The sequence below is a fragment of the Dipodomys merriami genome, unplaced genomic scaffold, assembly GCF_024711535.1.
Source record: "Dipodomys merriami isolate MVZ:Mamm:240054 unplaced genomic scaffold, mDipMer1.0.p SCAF_1272, whole genome shotgun sequence".
NCBI lineage: Eukaryota > Metazoa > Chordata > Mammalia > Rodentia > Heteromyidae > Dipodomys > Dipodomys merriami.
In genome coordinates this window covers 90,001-97,027 of record NW_027202574.1, presented here as the reverse complement: position 1 = coordinate 97,027, position 7,027 = coordinate 90,001, and positions in this window count along the sequence as shown.

Here is a 7,027-nt window from a genome sequence, read left to right as displayed (position 1 = left end):
GGGACATACAAAGCAACAAAAATAAACTTATAAATGCATGAGAAAAACATGCATAAAAAAAACATTAAAATGCCTATCTAAGAATTCATTTTTTTAACATCACATTATCTGATTTTTTTCGCTTGACTCATGCATATACTAGATATTGCAAATAAGGGAAACCATGGGACCTATGCTTCTTTGGGCCTGGCTTACTTCACTTAATATAATTTTTTCCAAGTTTTTCCATGTCCTAACAAATGGAGCAATGTCATTCTTTCTGATTGAGGCATTGAAATCCTTTGTGTATATAAACCACATTTTCTTGATCCATTCATCTACTGAAGGGCATTTGGGTTGGTTCCATATCTTAGCTATGGTAAATAATGCTGCAATAAACATAGTTGTGCTGGTAGTTTTAGTGTGGTCTTGTTTGTAAACATTTGGGTAAATGCCCAAAAGTGGGATTGCTGGGTCATAGGGGAGCTCTATGTGAAGTCTTTAGAGGAACCTCCATACTTCTTTCCAAAGTGGTTGAACAAGTTTATATTCCCACCAACAATGAAGTAAGGTTCCCTTCTGTCCACAACTCCTCCAGCATCTGTTGGTAGAATTTTTGATTTTTGACATTCTAACTGGGGTGAGGTGGTATCTCAATGTTGCTTTGATTTGCATTTCTTTTATGGCTAGGGATGTTGAGAATTTCTTCATGTTTCTATTGGCCATCCTTCTTTCTTCTTCACAGAAGTTTCTATTTAAGTCGTTAGCCCACTTATTTATTGGACATCTGTTTCTTTGAGGATTTGTTGTTGGGGGATTTAATTTTTTGAGTTCCTAGTATATTTTAGATATGAGACCCTTGTCCGTTGTATGGCTAGTAAAGATCTTCTCCCAATCTGTGGGCTTTCTATTGATCTTGCTAGCTATGTTCTTTGCCATACAGAAGCTCTGCAACTTTATGCAATCCCATTTGTCCAACCTTTCTTTGATTTGTTGTGTTTCCGGGTCTCTATTCAGAAAATTTCGGCCTGAGCCAAGGAGACCTAGAGTTTCTCCTATTCCATTCTGTAAAGGTTTCAGAGTGTCTGCTTTGACTTCGAGGTCTTTGATCCATTTGGAGTTGATTCTGGTGCAGGGTGATATATAAGGATCCAGCTTTAGTTTTCTACAAGTAGGTAACCAATTTTGCCAGCACCATTTACTGAAGAGGCTGTCTTTCTTCCATTCTATTGTTTTAGCTCCCTTATCGAAGAGTAGATGGCTATAGGTCTGTGGGCTCATTTCTGGATTTTCAATTCTATTCCATTGGTCCTGAGGTCTGTTCTTATGCCAATACCAAGCTGTTCTCATTACTAAGGCTTTATAGTAGAGTTTGAAATTTGGTATTGATATTCCTCCAGCAGTGTTCTTTCCGTTGAGGAGCGTTTTTGCTATTCGGGGTCTTTTGTTTTTCCATATGAATTTTTGGATTGCCTCTTCTATTTCCTTGAAGAATGAGGTTGGAATTTTGATAGGTATTGCGTTGAGTTTGTAGATAGCCTTGGGAAGTATTGCCATTTTCACGAAGTTAATCTTTCCAATCCAGGGGCATGGGATGTTTTGCCATTTTTTAAGTTCTCTGTTGATTTCCTTTTTCAAGATTTTAAAGTTTTCATCATAGAGGTCCTTCATTTCTTCGTTTAAGTTAATTCCTAGGTATTTTATTTTTTGTGGGGCTATTACAAATGGAGTTGCTTTCCTAATTTCAGCCACACTTTTCTCATTGTTGGCATACAGAAAAGCCACTGATTTTGGGGGGTTAATTTTATAACCTGCTACTTTGCCAAAGTTTTGAATCAGCTTGAATAATTTGGAAGTGGTGTCTATGGGATTCTTTAAATATAAATCATGTCATCTGCAAAGAGGGAGAGTTTTATTTCTTCTTTCCCTATTTGGATCCCCTTTATATCTGCATCTTGTATTATTGGTGTAACTAGACTTTCTAATACTAGATTGAAGAGAAGTGGAGAAAGTGGATATCCTTGTCTTGTTCCTGAATTAAGAGGAAATGGCTTTAGTTTTTCACCATTAAGTATAATGCTGGCTGTAGGTTTGTCATATACAGCCCTTATTGAATTGAGGAATGTTCCATGGATTCCCAATTTTTCCAAAACCTTCATCGTAAAGGGGTATTGGATCTTGTCGAATCCTTTTTCTGCATCTATTAAGATAACCATGTGGTTCTTATTCTTGCTCCTGTTGATGTGATGAATTATATTAATTGATTTGCGTATATTGAACCAGCTTTGCCTCCCTGAAATGAATCCTGTTTGATCGTGGTGTATAATTTTTTGGATGAATTGTTGAAGTCGATTGGCCAAAATTTTGTTGAGAAGTTTTGCATCAATGTTCATCAAAGAAATGGGTCTATATTTCTCTTTCTTTGATGAGTCCCTCCCTTGTTTTGGGATGAGGGTTATGATGGCTTCATAGAATATGTTTGGTACTGAGCTGTGGTGGAGTATTGGTGTGAGCTCTGCTTTGAAGGCCTTGTAGAATTCCGCTGTAAAATCATCTGGTCGTGGACTTTTCTTAGGTGGGAGGTATCTTATTGCTGTTTCTATTTCAATGCTTGATATGGGCCTGTTAAGCTGGTTTAACTCATCTTGGTTTAGTTCTGGCATGTCAATATTTGCTAGGAAAAGGTAGATTTCTGCCAAGTTCTCAAACTTATTAGCATAAAGTTTTGAGAAGTATTTCCTTATAATGTTCTGAATCTTGGTTGTTTCCGTGGTGATGTTTCCATTCTCATCTCTGAGTTTATTAATTTGGGTGTGTTCTCTTCTTTTTCTGATAAGATTTGCTAAGTGTCTGTCAAATTTTTTAAGTTTTTGGAAGAACCAACTCTTTGTTTTTTTGATTCTTTCTATAGATTTTTTGGATTCTAATTCATTTAATTCTGATTAAATTTTAATTATTTCTTTCCATCTACTGGATTGGGGTTTATCTTGCTGCTCTTTTTCAAGGAGGTTTAGATGTGTCATTAAATTGTCAGTTTCAGATCTCTCCAATTTGTTGATGTAGGAGCTCAGAGCTATAAACTTGCCTCTGAGTACTGCCTTTGCTGTGTCCCAGAGGAGCTGGTAATTTGTGTGTTCATTTTTGTTGAATAGCATGAACATTTGAATTTCCTTTCTAATCTCCTCCATGACCCACTCATGATTCAGCATTGTGTTGTTCAGCCTCCATGTGATACCGGACTTTCTTTGGTGGCTTTTGGTTTTGAGTTCTAATTTTATTCCCTTGTGGTCAGAGAGAATGCAAGGTATAACTACAATGTTTCTGAACTTAGACAAGTTTGCTTTGTGGCCTAAAATGTGGTCTATGTTAGAAATTGTTCCATGCGCTGCTGAGAAAAACGTGTATTCTGATTCTGCTGGGTGAAATGTCCGGTAGATTTCTTTTAAGTCTAGTTCATCTATGCAGGTGTTTAGATCTGCGGTTTCTCTGTTGAGTTTTTGCCGAGTTGATCTATCTAGTGCGGTGAGTGCTGTGTTAAAATCCCCAACAATTAATGTCGTTGGATCTATATGGGATTTGAGGGAAAGTAGTGTTTCTTTGATAAATTTGTGTGCTCCGTTGTTTGGCAAATAGATATTTAGAATTCTAATATCCTCCTGAAGGAGAGATCCTTTAATTAGTATGTAGCGACCTTCTTTATCTCTTCTCATGAATTTTAATTTGAAGTCTATTTTATCTGATATTAGGATTGCAACGCCTGCCTGTTTATGAGGGCCGTTTGCTTGGTAGATTTTGTTCCAGCCTTTAACATTGAAAATGTGTTTGTTTTTATGGGCAAGATGTGAGTCCTCCAGGCAGCAGATAGAAGGGTCTTGTTTTTTAATCCAACTAGACAGTTTATGTCGCTTAATTGGAGAGTTCAGACCATTAACGTTAAGAGATAGGACTGAGAGGTATTTGGGAGTTCCTGCCATGTTATACACCTTCTTGGAGCTTGCAAAAACTGGGTTCTTCCTATGGTTCTTGCATTCTCAGTTTGGGTGCAGTTTCTTGACCTTTATTGTGGTCTTGTTGGTTTTCTGTGTGTAGGACATCTTTAAGAATCTTTTGTAGGGCTGGTTTGGTGGAGATGTTTTGTTTCCATTTTTCTCTGCTATGGATGGTTTATATTTGGCCTTCAGTTATGAAGGAGAGTTTAGCTGGGTACAGTATTCTTGGTTGATAGTTGTTTGTTTTTAGGGCATGGCATACATCATTCCAGGCTCTTCTTGCTTTGATTGTCTCTGCTGAGAAATCTGAGGTGATTCTAATTGGTTTCCCTTTATAGCTGATTAATCTTTTCTCCTTGACAGCTTTAAGGATCTTTTCCTTGGTCTGAGTTGATCCTGTGTGGATTATAATGTGACAGTGAGATGTCCTATTCTGGTCTGGTCTGTTTGGGGTTCTAAAAGCTTCTTGTATCTGAATAGGCCTATCTTTTTGCATGTTTGGGAAGTTCTCTGCTAGGATCCTGTTAAACAAACTTCCTAGACCATTAACTTCTGTTTCAAGGTGCTCCTCTACACCCATTATCCTTAGATTAGCCCTTCTGATGGTGTCTTCCTAGTGTTGGATAGATCTATCATATTTCTTAGACATGTCTTGGATGGTTGTATGTTTTTTCTGTATAATATCTAGGCTGTCTTCAGTCCCTGAGATTCGATCTTCTACATGGTCAAACCTGCTGTCAAGACTTTCTACTTTGTTTTTTATCCCTTTTTCCTTCTAATTGGTCAGCTTTGATAGCTTCAAGTTCTTTATTGAAGCTTTGTTTTAGATCTTGTACGAAATTCTTTACTTCCTTAATTTGATGTTCAGTGTTTAATCTCTGATCACTTATTTGATTGGTTATGGTTTCCTTGGACTCCCATTCCTTCTGTTGGGTTACATTCAGCATTCTCTTTGTGGTCTCCATGACTTCCTTCAGCTCTTTGTTAATGGATTCCATGAATGCCTTTCGTGATCTTTGTGTATTCTCTTCCTGCTCTCTCAATTACTGTATTACTCTTTGATAAGCTTCCTCCTGTTCCTGGGATTCCTGTAGTTCTCTTTGAGTGTTCTCAGCCTGTTCACGCCGTTCCTGTGTTTCTCTCTGAGTATTCTCAAGCTGCTCATGCAAATCCTGTATGGGGTTTTGAGTAGCTTCCTCATGCTTATGATATTGCTGTATAAACTTTTGGAATTCCTCCTCTCTCTCCCTATCACGCTCATACAGCGACCTTTGTATGCTTTCAATCTTTTGATTTATCATGTTTGCCAGCAGTGTTTGTAGAGCTATTTGGGAATTCTCCTCTGGATTATTCATTATTTGTTTTTTCCCCTGATTATTGGGATTGGGAATTGAGATACCCGGATTTGCCATTTTTCTTGTGTTTTTCTGGCTTGTTCTGCCCATTTGAGATGAAAATAGCCCCAGTTTTGTGCTAGAACACTATCTTAAGGCAAGCATCAACCCAAGTCTGAATTTGCACAGTCAATTTTCTACAGATACAATCTAGTTCAACCGATACATCTATTCAACATCAAACAACTATACCTTAATGTGCTATGAAACGCAAAGAAGAATTTGGAAGACCTGAAATTATTAGGGTTAGGGAGAGATGTGGGTAAAAAATAGGAATAGATTGATGTGGGGAGGCTCAGGGAGAGTTAACTAAGTCTTAATCTCATAGCAGGAAATAAGTTGGGTAGGATGAAAGTATGGAGAGAGGGAAAAAAAAGAAAGGGAAAGGGAAAAGAAAAGAGACCAGAACAAATAGAAAGGTAGAAATTAATAAAATTATGTAGAGTCGATAACAATCTATTTAGATAAGAACATGAACTTATTGAGAGAAGGGGAGGTATATAAAGGAGATGTGAAAAATTTAAAAATAAAAATGCTTAAAATATTATATAGGTATAAACAGGTAGTACTGCTTTTAAGGAATTTAAGTCTTAGAGGTTTTGACTTGCATAATAAATTTGTGGATTAAATGTGTACACAATGGGGGATAGGGTCTAATAGTCAAATAGGGGTTTATCAGAGGATGTGGAAGACAAGAATTAAGTCATATAAATAATAACGAAAGAGAGGAGAAGGTGAAACGGATAAGAAAGGAAGAAGAAAAAATGAGAAGTTCAGTAGAGCTAAACAAAAAACAAAAAGATAATTTAAAAAGAAAAAAAAAGAGAAAGAAGACTATAAAAAGAAAGCAAAAACGTACACTCCCGTATCCCCAAAATAAAAATTATAAGAGGAAAAGAATATTACTGGAAGACAATTTTTTTTATCAAAAAAGGCAAAGATTAAAGATTGAAAAAAGTTTTAGCAAAGAAAAAAAAGTTTTTTTTATGTAAGGTACCAAAAATAAAAACTGAAAAAAAAGAAGACGAAGAAGAATAGAAAAAAGAAAAGAAAAAAAAAGAGAAAAACTTCATTGTTTTTTTTTTTGGAGGTGTGGGAAAAATCCTGTATCTCCTTGTGTCTGTAACCAGCCTCTTGTTGGAGTCTCTGGTCTGCTTGTGGTCCTGTGGCTTGGTTTTTTTCTTAAGTCAGTTTGTTCGAAAAGGCAATAAAATGCTCTGCTTTACCCAGGATTTTGTGATCCTCCTCCCAGGCTATTTCATTGGGAGACGGATCTGCTTTGAGTATCACAAAAGAGGGGGATGCAGTGATGAGTCTAGGTTCTGGTAACTTTTCTGCGGCTGGTTTGTGAAAACCTCACAGAGCCCAGCCTGGAGCCAATCTCAGGGATTCTGTTTACTGATTTTCAATTGCTTGTCGAGGCTGCTAGAGGGAGGGGCAGCCTCTGGCTATGATTACCCAGTGAAGAAACCCACTCCTCAGGCTGGCGCCTGAGCTGGGTGACTTTTCCCTGGGTGGAGCTGAGTCTGGTAGGTCATGCTGCCGTTAAGTTCTGTGACCTGCTAAATGACTCGTTTTATTCCAAGGCCTGAGCTGGAGCTAGCAGCTCTGCCGAGGTTTGTCGGTATCCAAGATGGAGATCACTGGTGCTGGGGAGGGGGAAGG